The sequence below is a fragment of the Arachis ipaensis genome, chromosome B10, assembly GCF_059453495.1.
Source record: "Arachis ipaensis isolate K30076 ecotype BB chromosome B10, ASM5945349v1, whole genome shotgun sequence".
Classification (NCBI taxonomy): domain Eukaryota; kingdom Viridiplantae; phylum Streptophyta; class Magnoliopsida; order Fabales; family Fabaceae; genus Arachis; species Arachis ipaensis.
In genome coordinates this window covers 54,914,089-54,931,511 of record NC_142435.1, presented here as the reverse complement: position 1 = coordinate 54,931,511, position 17,423 = coordinate 54,914,089, and the positions used below count along the sequence as shown (strand labels likewise).

Below are 17,423 nucleotides of genomic sequence, written 5' to 3'. Positions count from 1 at the left end.
ATTTCTGAGTTCCTAAAGAGGCCAACAATTCTGAACTCCAATGAATAGAGAGATGCCAAAACTATTCAGAGGTAAAAAGCTACTAGTCCCGCTCATCTAATTAAAACTAATATTCATTGATATTTTTGAAATTCATTGTATTTTCTCTTCTTTGTATCTTATTTTGTTTTTGGTTGCTTGGGGATAAGCAACAATTTAAGTTTGGTGTTGTGATGAGCGGATAATTTATACGCTTTTTGGCATTGTTTTTAGGTAGTTTTTAGTATGTTTTAGTTACTTTTTATTATATTTTTATGCAAAAATCACATTTCTAGACTTTACTATGAGTTTTTGTGTTTTTTTGTAATTTCAGGTATTTTCTGGTTGAAATTGAGGGACTTGAGCGAAAATCTGATTCAGAGGTTGAGAAAGGACTACAGATGTTGTTGGATTCTGACCTCCCTGCACTCAAAAGTGATTTTCTGGAGCTACAGAAGTCTAATTGGCGCGTTCTCAATTGGGATGGAAAGCTAACATCTTGGGCTTTCCAGCAATGTTAATAGTTCATACTTTGCCCGAGATTCGATGGCCCAAACTGGCGTTAAACGCCAGCCAGAGACCCTTTTCTGGCGTAAAACGCCGGAACTGGCACCAGAAATGGAGTTAAATGCCCAAACTAGCATCCAAGCTGGCGTTTAACTCTAGAAAAGGCCTATGCACGTGTAAAGCTCAATGCTCAGCCCAAGCACACACCAAGTGGGCCCCGAAAAGTGGATTTCTGCACTATCTGCACTTAGTTACTTATTTTCTGTAATCCTTAGTAACTAGTTTAGTATAAATAGCACTTGTTACTATTGTATTGGGGGAATATACCATTTTTCACAATTAGAGGCTGGCCACACGGACATGCCAAGACATTTTTCTCTTATGTATTTTCTACAGTGGAGTTTCTACACCTCATAGATTAAGGTGCAGAGCTCTGCTGTTCTTCATGAATTAATGAAAGTACTATTATTTCTCTTTCAATTCACGCATATCTCTTCTCCAAGATATACTCTCATTCTTTATTCAGTTAAGTCAGAATAAAGGGGTGACCCGTGAAAATCTCCCACTATCTTCATTACTCGCTTAGCCAAGATCCGCGTTGCTGACAACCACAAGCGGTCTACATGATGTTTAACGTAGTCATTGGACGACAACTGGAGTATAATCTCTTAGGACTCTGGTTCGTGACTTTGACTTGCATCTCCTGACAACAGAGCAGTCGAACTTATAGAGATCAGAACCTTCGTGGTAAAGGCTAGAACAAACGAGCTTCAAACTCACGAATGTTGGGCGCAGTGACAGTGTGCGAAAAGATAGAGAGATCCTATTCTGACAGAAGTGAGAACCCACAGATGATTAGCCGTGCGGTAGCTGTGCCTGGTGGTGCACGGAATTGTGATCACACTTATCACAACTCTACAAACTAACTAGCAAGTGCATTGGGTAGTCCAAGTAATACCTTACGTGAGTAAGGGTCGATCCCACGGAGATTGTCAGCTTGAAGCAAGCTATGGTCATCTTGTAAATCTTAGTTAGGTGAATTTAAATGGTTATGAGGTTTTGATAATTAAAAGATAAATAAAACATAAAATAAAATAAGATACTTATGTAATTCATTTGTAGGAATTTCAGATAACGTTTGGAGATGCTTTGTTTCTTCTGAACCTCTGCTTTCCTATTGTCTTCTTCCAATCATGCGTGCTCCCTTCCATGGCAAGCTGTATGATCCTCTCAGTTGAAAAATACCAGGTACGGTTTCTGCACGGCTAATCAACTATCAGATTTCTCGTCTTGGATGAAAAATACTAGTACAGCTACCGCACGGCTAATCATCTGTCAGTTCTCACTAGCGTCGGAATAGGATCTCTCTATCCTTTTGCACACTGTCACTGCGCCTAACATTCGTGAGTTTAAAGCTCGTCACAATCATCCCTTTCCAGATCCTACTCGGAATACCACAGACAAGGTTTAGACTTTCCGGATCTCAAGAATGCTGCCAATTGGTTCTAGCCTCTACCACGAAGGTTCTAATCTCACGGACTCGGTCCGTGGATTAGAGACCCAAGAGAATATACTTCGGCTGTCATCCAATGAGTACGTTGAACATCATGTAGACCGCTTGTGGTTGTCAGGCACGCGGATCTTGGCTAAGCGAGTAATGAAGATAGTGGGTGATTGTCACAGGTTACCCCCTTCATTCTGACTTAACTGAATTAAGTACGAGAGTATATCTTGGAGAAGAGGTATGCGTGAATTGAAAGAGAAACAATAGTACTTGCATTAATTCATGAAGAACAGCAGAGCTCCGCACCTTAATCTATAAGGTGTAGAAAGTCCACTGTAGAAAATACATAAGAGAAAAAGGTTTAGGCTTGGCCGAATGGCCAGCCTCCCAATGTAACATAAGCTCCAAAGATCAAAAGGTGATAAGATGATAAGATGATAAGATATGAATAAAATAGTAAAAAGTGCTATTTATACTAAACTAGTTTCTAGGGATTACAGAAAATAAGTAACTAAGTGCAGATAGTGCAGAAATCCGCTTCCGGGGCCCACTTGGTGTGTGCTTGGGCTGAACATTGAAGCTTTCATGTGTATAGGCCATTCTTGGAGTTAAACGCCAGCTTGGGTGCCAGTTTGGGCGTTTAACTCCAGTTCTGGTACTAGTTCCGGAGTTTTACTCCAGAAAAAAGGGTCTCTAGCTGGCGTTTAGACGCCAGTTTGGGCCATCAAATCTCAGGCAAAGTATAGGCTATTAAATATTACTGGAAAGCCCAAGATGTCTACTTTCGAATGCAATTAAGAGCGCACCAATTGGGCATTTGTAGCTCTAGCAAATCTTTTTCGAGTGCAGGAGGGTCAGAATCCAACAACATCTGCAATCCTTTCTCAGCCTCTGAATCAGACTTTTGCTCAGGTCCCTCAATTTCAGCCAGAAAATACTTGAAATTACATAAAAACACACAAACTCATAGTAACATCCAGAAATTGGATTTTTTCATAAAAACTAATAAAAATATAATAAAAAGTAACTAAAACATACTAAAAACTATGTAAAAACAATGCCAAAAGGGTATAAATTAACCGCTCATCACAACACCAAACTTAAATTGTTGCTTATCCCCAAGCAACTAAAAACAAAATAGGATAAAAAAAAGAGAAAATACAATAAATTTTAAAAATATCAATGAAGCTTAGTTCCAATTAGATGAACGGGACTAGTAGCTTTTTGCTTTTGAACAGTTTTGGCATCTCCTTTTATCCTTTGAAGTTCAGAATGATTGGCATCCATAGAAACTCAGAATTCAGATAGTGTTATTGATACTCTTAGTTTAGCATGTTGATTCTTGAACACAGCTACTTTATGAGTCTTGGCCGTGACCCTAAGCATCTTGTTTTCCAGTATTACCACTGGATACATAAATGCCACAGACACATAACTGGGTGAACCTTTTCAGATTATGACTTAGCTTTGCTAGAGTCCCCAGTTAGAGGTGCCCAGAGCTCTTAAGCACACTCTTTTTGCTTTGGATCACGACTTTAACCGCTCAGTCTCAAGCTTTTCACTTGACACCTTGATGCCACAAGCACATGGTTAGGGGACAGCTTGATTTAGCCGCTTAGGCCAGGATTTTATTCCTTTGGGCCCTCCTATCCATTAATGCTCAAAGCCTTGGATCCTCTTTTACCCTTGCCTTTTGGTTTAAAGGGTTATTGGCTTTTTCTGCTTGCTTTTTCTTTTTCTTTCTTTTATTTTTTGAAAAAAATTTTTTTCTCAAGCTGTTTGTGTTTTTCATTGCTTTTTCTTACTTCAAGAATCAATTTTATGATTTTTTAGATTATCAATAACATTTTTCTTTTTTATTATTCTTTCAAGAGCCAACAATTTTAACATTCATAAACTTCACTATAAAAAATATGCACTGTTCAAGTATTCATTCAGAAAACAAAAAGTATTGCTACCACATCAAAATAATTAAACTATTTTCAAGATAGAATTCGAAACTCAAGTACTTCTTTTTCTTTTTCAGAAAACATTTTTCATTTAAGAAAGGTGAAGGATTCATGGAATCATTCATAGCTTCAAGACATAGACACTAGACACTAATGATCATGTAATAAATTAAAGACACAAACATAGACAAAATATAAAGCATAGGAACCGAAAAACAGAAAAATAAGAACAAGAAAATTAAAGAACGGGTCCATCTTAGTGATGGCGACTAGTTTTTTCTCTTGAAGATCCTATGGAGTGCTTGAGCTCCTCTATGTCTCTTCCTTGCCTTTGTTGCTCCTCTCTCATGGCCTTTTGGTCCTCTTTGATTTCATGGAGGATTATGGAGTGCTCTTGGTGCTCCATCCTTAGTTGCCCCATGTTGAAACTCAATTCACCTAAAGAAGTGTTGAGTTGCTCCCAATAGTTGTTTCGAGGAAAATGCATCCCTTGGGGTATCTGATGGGATTTTTGTGGAAACGAATTCCAACACCCAAACTCACCGGCAAGTGTACCGGGTCGCATCAAGTAATAATAACTCACAAGAGTCAGGTCGATCCCACAGGGATTGAAGGATTGAGCAATTTTAGTTTAGTGGTTGATTTAGTCAAGCGAATCAAGTATTGGTTGAGTGATTTGTGCTTTGCAGAAACTAAATTGCTTGAAATGTAAAAGGAGAGGATTAAAGTGCAGTAAATTAAAGAGCAGTAAAGTAGCAGATTCTTAAAGTGCAAGTAATATAAATTGCAGAAACATAGATTGCAAGAAATGTAAATGGCTGAAGCTTAAAGTGCAAGAAATGTAAATTGCTTGAATAATAAAAGGAATTGGGAATTGGGATTGCAGAATCTGAACAAGAACAATTAAATTGCATTAAACATAAAAGAGAAAATCTAAGTGCAGTGATGTGGATCTTAACAGAAAAGTAAAATGACTTGAAGAATTTAAAAGTAGGAAAGCAGTGCTTAATTTGCAGCAATGTAAAAGAGATTGAAGATCTCAGGAGTGGAAGAGACTAGATAACAAGTCTAGATCTCAAATCCTTCCTTGATCTAACAAGAACAATTGCAAAGGAAATAAAGAAAAGAGAATTGCAGAAATTGTAGAAGAAGAAGCAATGAACAGAAAATGAAATTTAATTATGCAGAAAATTAAAGAAGAGATCTCAAGGTGAGATTGAAACAGAAGTTCTTCAATTCTCCACCCAAGATCCAAAGCAAGAAAATTAAAGAGTGCTCAAGCAAGAACCAAGAAGAAGAGAGATCAATTCTCCTTCCAAGTTCTCTGAAATCTAAACTCAAAAAAAAGCTCAAAATGAAAATAAAAGTTCAAAGAAAAATTCAAAATAAAATTCAGCTCCCTAATTACATCAAACTAACTCCTATTTATACACTTTCTATTCTTGGATATTGGAATTTGGATGGGATTTTGATTTGGTGAAGATTTGAATTAAATTGGACTTTTGGTTGAATTTTCAGCCCATGGGTAATATGCTTCCAGGGGAGTGCTCAGCTCACAAAGTGAGCTGAGCTTTGACACTTAGTGTGGGGAAGCATTGGTAGCGTGCTGATGTCTTGGGGTGCATCAGGGAGTGAGCTGAGCGTTGGTGCCTTGGTGCCAAATGTTGTGCGCTCTGTGCTGCCCAGGGACCTTGTCAATTTGTTACGTGCCTTGCTTCCTTGACCTTCTCAAGGTGTGCTTTATGTACCAAGAGGTAGCGCTCAGCTCTCCAAGTGAGCTGAGCTTTGGTGCTCACAATGAGAGCTCCTTGGTTTGAAACCTACGGGAAGCATTCGCTGCCCATTTCTTTGGTTGCCTTGCTTCCTTGCTTCCTCAAGGTGTGGGGTTCGAACCTTGGGGAGTGCATTTGGCCAATTTTGGCTTATTTTTCCTTGTGAGTGGTGCCTCCCCCCTCCCCTTTGGTCATGGGTTCAAGTCTTGGAGCATGCATTTGCAAATCATTTTCCTTGAATTATTTCCTTAGTGCTCTCGATAATGCTCACTTTGTGAGCTGAGCTTGGTTCTTCTTTCCTTGTTTCTTGGCCTCATGTTGTGCTCAGCTCACAAAGTGAGCTGAGCTTTGTGCCTTGGTCCCTTGGGAGTGAGTGTAGCGCTCATTTAGTGAGCTTGGTGCTCTTGGAGTGAGCTTCATGGTTTGTTGCACAACACTTCCTCCTTTCTTGGCTACACTTCCTCTTCCTTGAACCACGCTTCCTAGGCCACACTTTTCTTTTTTTTCTTCTTTTCTTCACCTACAATTAATCAAAACAACCAATCAAAGTATCGCCAAATTCACAAGGTTTATAAATCATTAAAAATCAATTAAATTTAGCTTAAACCTCATGATTTAGCATCAATTTCATGGTGGTTGTTTGATTCAAAGAAGTTGTGCATTTTCATTCCAAATTGATTTCTTAGGATGCAAGAAAGTGTATAAAACTAAATAAAAATAAAGAAAAAGGCTAGTAAAACTGGGTCAATATGACTTGTCATCACAACACCAAACTTAAAACTTGCTTGTCCCCAAGCAAGCATCAAACATAAGAGAAGATAGAATGAAATAGATAAGTATATATGTTCTTATTAGGCAGATAGTTGAACTTGGTCTATGGGGCTTTATGCAGATCAAAAGTAGCTCATTTATTAATTGCTGTCAAAATAAACAATGTTCCTTTAAGGGTTCACTAAGGTTGCTACTATGAATCTTCACTTTTTTCTCATTTCCCTTGTCAGCTTTTCTTCTTTCTTTTTGCATTACAGAACTTATTTCTTATTGAAGGCTTGGTGTCAAATGTTGCAGTGGCCTTTGGCCTTATTTTACTCAACATTTCTTCACCACAGACACATGGCTCACTTTGTTCTTCCTAGGATCATTGATGCTCAGCATCTCTTTGGATCACTAAATGTTTTGTAGCTAGGTTGCTCTTTATTGTGGACTTTCAGTTGGCAATCCCAAATCAGTTGATCTAAGTTGCTAAGTTTCAAAATACTCCTTAGAACTTACTTGTCCAAGCATATCCTAGTACACAAACACCACAGGCATATGTCCTAGGGTCCAAGCTATTGGTGTCTAGCCTTATTGTTTTTTTTTCTTTGCCAACTTTTGGCTTTTCTTCTTTCTTTTTCTTCTTCTATTTTGGTTTACTTTCAAGGTACTTTCATTGATTGAGACATCATAGCAGCAAACTAGATTAGGCTTTAAGAAACATGTCATTTTGCAGCTTTTATTCTATGAGCTAACAATTAATTCAAACACACACCACCACTAACTTTCATTCTAACTTCTGCAACATTGAACTATTACTTTTCTAAACCAAACATCTCTCTTTTATTCAAATAGTAAGGGAAAACAAAACAAGGTTTTCAAGTTGTTGAATGATGACACTTATTATGCAGATAGTTTATTCTTAGTTAACTACTAATGCAAACAACAGGAATAGTAGAACATAAAGCAATGGGAGGCATGTCATGTTTCAGACATGCATCTTCCTTATTTAAGAACGAATAAGAAGAGAAACTTCACCACCTCTATTTGTCAGGCATTTCCATTCTTTTGGATTTGCTGGATTCTCCCTTCTTCTTTTTCCTCTTTTGTCCATAATCTTGAGCTTCCTCACGAGGACATCTTCTGTCCCAAATAGAATCTGTGAGACCTGAAAGCCCAACTTCTTCTAATCTTGACTTTGCTGCCTGGCGGTCTCTAAGTTCTTGGCATTGATCAAATGATTTGATTTGTGGATTGATTGCTGGCATGCAACGGCTTAAGTACTCCAATTTTGCTTGCACATCTTCGTTACAATTTGATTGTTGCACATGTCTAACCTCTCCAATAGTGTGATGAATGTTCTTCCACTGATACAAGTTATGAGTATACTCCCCATACTTGGCTTGGGTCAAGAACATCTTATCATATGACTCTTGAAGTCCTGTTGTTAGTTCCCTTTGTCCCTCAAGAATCTTGGCTTGAAATTCTTGTTGTTGGGCCATTGATTGTTGCTGCCAGCTTTCCAATCTTTCCTCCATTCTGTGCTGCCAAGCTTCATGTTGCTCCCTGTCTTTCAAGTATTGCTCCCGGTGCTCTAGATATTGCTCTTGGCATCTTGAGTACTGTTCTTGTGCTATCACATTTTGCTGTGATATTTCTTCAAGAACTCTTTGTAGTTGACTCATGTCAATGGCACTGTGAGCTTGTTCTCCTCCTTCCTCTGATCTTCTTCTTCTTTGGGGCCCTTCATCTTGATCATCATCCTCAGCAATTCCTTCCATGGTTTTCCTTGTTATTCCTGCTCCCCTTCTTACTTTCTTTGTGTCCTCATCTTCAAAGATCACTCCAGCTCTAGTACACAACCTTAGAATTGTGCTCGGATGGCCAAGCCTAGTGGATTTGTTTGTGCTCTCAGCTATCTCTTGAATACTATCAGCTATGAGTTGTGCAAGGTTGATTTCTCCTCCATGTAAGATACAGTATGTCAAGAGTGCTCGCTTGATTGTGACCGCTGAGGTGTTTCCCGTGGGGAGTATGGATCTCCTTATTGTCTCATACCATCCCTTGGCTTCAGGAATGAGATTTATTCTTTTCAATCGGCTTGGGACTCCTTTTGAATCTCTTTCCCAATCTGTGCCTTCCAAGCATATCCCCTGGAGAATTTCATCCGGATCATTCTCGTTCTGCAATCTGGCATCATAACTGGGTTCTTCATAAGTTATGGTTCTCAGCTTCAAGGCCCTTGTAATAGATGCTAGACTGAAATCCACTTCAGTTCCTCTAACATAGCTTTTGTAAGAGGGGCTGCCTTCACTTTCCTTCACGGCATTTGCATAGAACTCCCTGATCATGAGTGCACTAATTTTGGGGAGGGGATCGCATAGCAGGTCCCACCTTCTTTCCCTAGTGATTTGTTTCATGATGGGGTATTCTTCTTCTTTCAGCTCAAAATACCTTTCTTAGATGATGAGCTTTGCCTTCATGAACCTATGATATTTTCCTTCATGAAACTGAGATCTAAATCTCTTTGTATCATAGGTAGGAGGTTCGGTCACCATTGGTTCCTTGCCTGGCCTTCTCCTTGAGCTTGATGAAGCCATGAGTGCAATCAAGGAGATAAAACAAGGGTGGCTTTGAGGTTCGGTTTTGTGGTGTTAAGAGGGTGAGGGAGGAAACGTTGTTGTTATGAGAGAGGTGGTGTATATGTATAGAATTGCAAAAGGGTGGAGGTAAAGATTTATGTTTGTAGAGAGGGTTTGTAGGGACATGTGATTCAAGAGATGTCTCACTCTTTTATAGGCAAGGAAACAAAAGAGTTGGCCGAAGACCATACTTGGGGAATGGTTCGGTTATGGCTTGTGAAGGGTGGAGATTAAGTTGAACAACCTAGTAACTTTATGATATGGACGGCTTGCATGTTCTCTTGAAGATTGACAAGGATTCTCTTCTTATTGGTTGCATGGGGTCCGTCCCTCAAGGTGACTATCATGCAGAATTTTTGCTTTCCAAAGTTGGCACACCTCTCTAGGCACATGTGACCCTCCTCTTGATTTGTCATAGCCGTTCCCTTACCTTAACTTTACTTCAGCTTCTTTTTTTCTAATCAAACAAAATTGATGTGCTTTAGGATACACTTGAAGCACGGTGGTGAGAAAAGATGATTGCGTTATATATATATATATATATATATATATATTTTTTTTCATGAAAGATCAATTGTGTCCCCTTACTTAGTGAACCAAGATTTGGTGAACACCAAACTTGTCTCTTGCTATGAGATTAGTGTTAAGAACAAGCATTTGTCACAATTGATACTTTCATCATAAATTTTAATTCATAAATTCTTAAAATAAAATAATGCATGATTCATCTCTATATGATTTTGAAATTTTTTTTTTGAACAAAAGTTGATCTTTCTCACAATTGATACATATGCAGACACCAAACTTAATGCTTGGTCATATACTTCATCGAAATGACTAAGCATATGATCTAAAGGTGCTTGAAAAGTTAGCCTTTGTGTGCTGTCAGGCACACCAAACTTAGAAGTCTAGCATATGTTCCAAAACAATGTATGCATCTGTCAAATATTTTCAAAATCATGCTGAGGTGATCATAATTTATTGAATTTAAAACAAGCAAGAATCTTAAATCATGGGTTGCCTCCCACGGAGCGCTTTTTTATTGTCATTAGCTTGACATTGAACCCTTCTTTTATGGTGGTTGATGATTGTAGTGCCTCAGCTTGTCCCCTCTGACTGTGAGCTTCTTCTTTGTCCCTTGGTGCTCAATTTCCACATGCTCAAGAGAGAGTACTTGGTTAACAGTGTAATGATCCTCAGTTCCCAGCTGCTGATATATTAGTTGCACCTTGTCGCCTTTGGAGAGTCCTTCAGTTGGAATTTTTTTATTCTTCCACCCTTTGTGAGCCTTCTTCTTGTTTTTCTTCCTTTTTCTTGTTAACCTTTCTTCCTTGACAGCAGCCTTAGCTGTGGTATCTTCCTTCTTATTTATCATCCTGATTCCTTCTTGAATTCCTTCTTCTTCTTGCACATGCTCATTTCTCTGTTCCAATGTGTTGTTGGTTGTTTGCCTTGGAGAACAGTCACTGACTCTCTTGCTTCCTTCTTCAATAATTTGTGGTTCTGGAAACACTTTCAGGATAATGCTGTCCTCATGCATCCTGAGAGTTGGTTATCCCTGCTCTACATCTATGATGGCTCTAGTAGTGGCCAAAAATGGCCTTCCCAAGATGATTGAATTGTTTTCTTCTTCTTCAGTCTTCAGTATTACAAAGTCCGCAGGAAAAATGAACTTGTCAACCTTAACTAAAAGGTTCTCAATCACTCCCTTGGGATATACTATTGACTGGTCCACCATTTCTAAGGACATCTGTATTGGTTTCACCTTCCCTATGCCAAGCTTTTTAACTAAGGATGATGGTATTAAATTTATGCTTGCTCCTAAGTCACACATCCCCTTGTTGATAAGTAGATTTCCAATGGTGCAAGGTAGGAAGAAACTTCCAGGGTCTTCCAACTTGGGAAGGAGTCCTTTTCTGATGAGTGCACTGCACTCTTCAATGAGAAGCACAGTCTCCTTTTCTTGCCAACTCCTCTTCTTGTTGATAAGTTCTTTTAAGAACTTTGCATACATGGGCATTTGCTCAAGTGCTTCAGCTAAGGGAATATTGATCTCCAACTTTTTGAAGACTTCAAGAAATTTTGGAAAGTGTTGGTCCTTAGTCTCCTTGTTGAACCTTTGAGGATATGGCAAAGGTGGTGTGAAGTTCACTCCCTGCCTTTGTTCCTTGATTGGCTCTCTTATTGCTTCCTTCCCTTCTCTTGATTTTTGTGGCCGGTCTTCCTTATCTTTGAGCTCCTCGGAGGCATGCTTGCTTGTTGTTGCATTCTCATCATTGGCCTTTTCTTCCTCAGCTTGTTTCTTGTCACTTTCCTTTGGTTTCTTGGTTGCTTCTTCATTTTTCACCAGGGTCTTGCCACTCTTTAGTTGTATTGCCTTGCACTCCTCTTTTGGATTGGGGATAGTGTCACTAGGTAGTGAGCTTGATGGCCTCTCAATGGTGATTTGCTTGGAGAGTTGTCCGATTTGCCTTTCCATATTTTTTATGGAGGCTTCCTGATTCCTCAATGTCATCTCTTGATTCTTCATCATCTTTTCCATCAAGAGCTCCAAGTTGTTAAGCCTCTGAGAGTCTTGTGAAATTGGTTGATTGTGAGGTGTGGAGGGTTGAGGATAAGTGTTTTGGTTTGAGGCTTGGTTATTGGATGGATGATGGTTAGAATTGGGGTAAGTGTTTTGTGGTTTTCTATAAGTGGTTTGGCTATTATTCTGTTGGCTATTTTGGTTTGTGTTTTTCCAATTGTTCTGGTTTGAGTTTCTCTGCCATGGCTACTGAATTTGATTATGGTTGTCTCCCCATCTGAGGTTGGGATGGTTCTTCCATGAAGGGTTGTAAGTATCACCATAGACTTCATTTGGCCCAGAATTTTGGTTGTGCATGTACTGGACTTGTTCTTGCTGCTGCTCCTCTTGAGTTTCTTCATTTTGCCCCCATGTGGATGATGGTTGGCTTGTGTTGACTGCTGCAACTTGAAGGCTATCAATCCTCTTGGCCATGTGCTCAAATTATTGTTGAATTTGCTGCTGCATCATTTTGTTTTGAGCTAGGATTGAGTCCACTCCTTCCAACTCCATCACTCCTTTCCTTTGTGATGGTTGGCGTTGCCTTTGGTGAGCAAAGAAATATTGATTGTTGGCCACCATATCAATGAGATTTTGGGCTTCCTCTGCCGTTTTCATTAGTTGAAAAGAGCCTCCTGCTGAATAATCCAAAGCCTCTTGAGATTTCAGTGTCAAGCCTTCATAGAAATTCTGCAATCTGTCCCACTCACTAAACATTCCCGGTGGACACTTTCTGATTAGAGCTTTATATCGTTCCCATGCCTCATACAAGGGTTCAGCATCCATTTGTGTGAATGTTTGCACTTCAGTCTTCAATCTAATAACTCTTTGAGGTGGGTAAAACTTGGCAAGGAACTTGGTTACTAGATCATCCCAATTTTTGATACTGTCCCTTGGGTAAACCATTGAGTGGCTTTGTCTCTGAGAGAAAATGGAAATAGCAGTAGCTTGTAACTGTCAGGGTGCACACCATTGGTTTTGACAGTGTCACAAATCCTCAAGAAGGTGGACAAGTGTTGGTTAGGGTCTTCAAGTGGTCCTCCTCCATAAGAACAATTGTTTTGAACCAAGGTGATGAGTTGTGGCTTTAGTTCAAAGTTATTTGCATTAACATTTGGGGTAAGAATGCTACTCCCACAATGTCTAGGATCTGCACATGTATAGGAAGCCAAAACTCTTCTCTGTGGTGGATTATTGTTGTTATTGGCTGCTCCTTCTGTTCCATTTGGTGGATTTGTTAAGTGTTCCTCCATATCTTGGAATTCTTTTTCTGACTCCTCTTCTCCAACAATGTTTTTCCCTCTTTCGGCTCTTCTTAATCTTCTGAGGGTTCTTTCGTCTTGTTCACAAAAAGTGGGTGTAATTCTCCTTGTACCTGACATACAACCAAAGCATAAAAATCACACACCAGAAAGCAATAAAACTTCAATCCATGGCTGAAGTGAAATGTTAATTGGCCTAAGCAAAAATTCAAACAGTTAGTGGGTTAGTCAAAAATTAAAGAAACAGAAAATAAAAACAAAGAAAAAGTGCTTAATCTAGATCTCCACTTCACTTAATCATTGTCAATCTAATCAATCCCCGGCAACGGCGCCAAAAACTTGATGGGATTTTTGTGGAAACGAATTCCAACACCCAAACTCACCGGCAAGTGTACCAGGTCGCATCAAGTAATAATAATTCACAAGAGTGAGGTCGATCCCACAGGGATTGAAGGATTGAGCAATTTTAGTTTAGTGGTTGATTTAGTCAAGCGAATCAAGTATTGGTTGAGTGATTTGTGCTTTGCAGAAACTAAATTGCTTGAAATGTAAAAGGAGAGGATTAAAGTGCAGTAAATTAAAGAGCAGTAAAGTAGCAGATTCTTAAAGTGCAAGTAATATAAATTGTAGAAACTTAGATTGCAAGAAATGTAAATGGCTGAAGCTTAAAGTGCAAGAAATGTAAATTGCTTGAATAATAAAAGGAATTGGGAATTGGGATTGCAAAATCTGAACAAGAACAATTAAATTGCATTAAACATAAAAGAGAAAATCTAAGTGCAGTGGTGTGGATCTTAACAGAAAAGTAAAATGACTTGAAGAATTTAAAAGTAGGAAAGCAGTGCTTAATTTGCATCAATGTAAAAGAGATTGAAGATCTCAGGAGTGGAAGAGACTAGATAACAAGTCTAGATCTCAAATCCTTCCTTGATCTAACAAGAACAATTGCAAAGGAAATAAAGAAAAGAGAATTTCAGAAATTGTAGAAGAAGAAGCAATGAACAAAAAATGAAATTCAATTATGCAGAAAATTAAAGAAGAGATCTCAAGGTGAGATTGAAACAAAAGTTCTTCAATTCTCCACCCAAGATCCAAAGCAAGAAAATTAAAGAGTGCTCAAGCAAGAACCAAGAAGAAGAGAGATCAATTCTCCTTCCATGTTCTCTGAAATCTAAACTCAAAAAAAGCTCAAAATGAAAATGAAAGTTCAAAGAAAAATTCAAAATAAAATTCAGCTCCCTAATTACATCAAACTAACTCCTATTTATACACTTTCTATTCTTGGATATTGGAATTTGGATGGGCTTTTGATTTGGTGAAGATTTGAATTAAATTGGACTTTTGGTTGAATTTTCAGCCCATGGGTAATATGCTTCCAGGGGAATGCTCAGCTCACAAAGTGAGCTGAGCTTTGACACTTAGTGTGGGGAAGCATTGGTAGCATGCTGCTGTCTTGGGGTGCATCAGGGGAGAGCTCAGCTCACTTTGTGAGCTGAGCATTGGTGCCTTGGTGCCAAATGTTGTGCGCTGTGTGCTGCCCAGGGACCTTGTCAATTTGTTGCGTGCCTTGCTTCCTTGACCTTGTCAAGGTGTGCTTTATGCACTAAGAGGTAGCACTCAGCTCTCCAAGTGAGCTGAGCTTTGGTGCTCACAATGAGAGCTCCTTGGTTCGAAACCTACGGGAAGCATGCGCTGCCCATTTCTTTGGTTGCCTTGCTTCCTTGCTTCCTCATGGTGTGGGGTTCGAACCTTAGGGAGTGCATTTGGCCAATTTTGGCTTATTTTTCCTTGTGAGTGGCGCCTCCCCCCTCCCCTTTGGTCATGGGTTCAAGTCTTGGAGCATGCATTTGCAAATCATTTTCCTTGAATTATTTCCTTAGTGCTCTCGATAATGCTCACTTTGTGAGCTGAGCTTGGTTCTTCATTCCTTGTTTCTTGGCCTCATGTTGTGCTTAGCTCACAAAGTGAGCTGAGCTTTGTGCCTTGGTCCCTTGGGAGTGAGTGTAGCGCTCATTTAGTGAGCTTGGTGCTCTTGGAGTGAGCTTCATGGTTTGTTGCACCACACTTCCTCCTTTCATGGCCACACTTCCTCTTCCTTGAACCACGCTTCCTAGGCCACGCTTTTCTTTTTCTCTTCTTTTCTTCACCTACAATTAATCAAAACAACCAATCAAAGTATCACCAAATTCACAAGGTTTATAAATCATTAAAAATTAATTAAATTTAGCTTAAACCTCATGATTTAGCATCAATTTCATGGTGGTTGTTTGATTCAAAGAAATTGTGCATTTTCATTCCAAATTGATTTCTTAGGATGCAAGAAAGTGTATAAAACTAAATAAAAATAAAGAAAAAGGCTAGTAAAACTGGGTCAATATGACTTGTCATCAGTATCTCAGGGATTTCTTGATGAGGGACTTCTTCATGCTCATGTTGAGGTCCATGAGTGGGCTCTCTTGTTTGCTCCATCCTCTTTTAGTGATGGGCTTGTCCTCTTCAATGAGGTTGTCTTCCTTTATTACAATTCCAGCTGAATTGCATAGGTTACAGATAACATGAGGGAAGGCTAACCTTGCCAAAGTGGAGGGCTTGTCTGCTACCTTGTATAGTTCTAGAAGTATGATCTCGTGAACTTCTACTTCCTCTCTATTCATGATACTCTGGATCATGATAGCCCGGTCTATTGTAACTTCAGACCGGTTGATAGTAGGAATGATAGAGCGTTGGATGAATTCCAACGATCCCCTAGCCACGGGCTTGAGGTCAAGCCTTCTCAGTTGAACAGGCTTGCCTTTGGAGTCTCTCTTCCATTAAGCTCCTTCCACACAGATGTCCATGAGGACTTGGTCCAACCTTTGATCAAAGTTGACTCTGATGAGGATCTCCTTGCATCATTGGCAAATTGAATGCCAACCTTACAGTATCTGGACTGAAATCTAAGTACTTCCCTCAAACCATTGTGAGCCAATTCTTTGGGTTCGGGTTCATAATTTGATCATGGTTCTTAGTGATCCATGCATTAGCATAGAACTCTTGAGCCATTAAGATTCTGACTTGTTGGATGGGGTTGGTGAGAGCTTCCCAACCTCTTCTCCGAACCTCACGTTGGATCTCCAGATATTCACTCTTTTTGAGCATGAAGGCGACTTCGGGAATCACCCTTTTCTTGGACAAAAAATCATAGAAGTGGTCTTGATGGACTTTTGAGATGAATCTCTCCATCTCTCATGACTCGGAGGTGGAAGCAATTGCCTTCCCTTTCCTCTTTCTAGAGGTTTCTCCGGCCTTAGGTGCCATTAATGGTCATGGAAAAATAAAAAGCAGAGCTTTTTCCCACACCAAACTTAAAAGGTTTGCTCGTCCTTGAGTAAAAGAAGAAAGAAATGAGGAGAAGAAGAAGAAATAGATGAGATGGAGGGGAGTGTTGGTTTCGACCAAGGGGGTTTAAGTATGTATGATGTGTGAAATTGAAGGTGGTAAGGAGGGGTATTTATAGGGTAAAAGGGAGAGGGAATTCGTGTAAGAGGAGATTGGGTTTGGGAGGGAAATGTTTTGAATTTGAATGGTGAGGTAGGTGGGGTTTTATGATGGATGGATGTGAGTGGTGAAGAGATTATGGGGATGGGGGTAGGACTTGATAGGTGAATGGTATTTGGGGAAGAGTTATTGATGTAATTGGTCAAGGGTATTTGGGGAAGACTGTTATGGAGAGGTGTGAAGAGGAGAGAGAGTGAGTTGGAGTAGGTGGGGATCCTGTGAGGTCCACAGATCCTGAGGTGTCAAGAAATTCTGCTCCTTGCACCTTTTTGGCATTTAAACGCCCTCTGTGTGCCATTTCTCGCGTTTAACACCAACTCTGCTACTTTTTCTGGTGTTAAACGCCAGGATGATGCCCTTTTCTGGCATTTAACACCCACCAGACACCCTTTTCTGGTGTTAAACGCCAGTCTGTCTGCCAATTCTGGCATTTAACACCCAGAATGCTGCCAGACTGGGCGTTAAATGCCCATTCGGCTATCCTTACTGGCGTTTAAACGCCAGTAAGCCTGTCCTCCAGGGTGTGCTATTTTTTATGCTGTTTTTTATTACACTTTAATTCTGCAGCTATTTTTGTGACTTTACATGATCATCTACCTAAAGAAAACATAACATAAAAATGGAAAATAAATGTCTATAAAACTAAATATAATTAAATAACATTGGGTTGCCTCCCAATAAGCGCTTTTTTAATGTGAATAGCTTGACAGTGAGCTCCTGGAGAGCTTCACAGAGACTCAGAGCTTACTGGTGGCCTCCCAACACCAAACTTAGAAGTTGAGTGTGGGGGCTCTGTTTGACTCTATATTGAAAGAAGCTTTTCATGCTTCCTCTCCATGGTTACAGAAGAAGATCCTTGAGCTTTAAACACAAGGTAGTCCTCATTCAATTGAAGGACTAACTCTCCTCTGTCCAC

General features: G+C 39.6%; 1 pseudogene; it reads right to left on the bottom strand.

The window, feature by feature from the left end:
- Positions 1-10,217: 10,217 nt before the first annotated feature.
- LOC148580107 (uncharacterized) lies at positions 10,218-12,425 on the bottom strand (annotated as a pseudogene).
- Between the last annotated feature and the right edge of the window lie 4,998 nt (positions 12,426-17,423).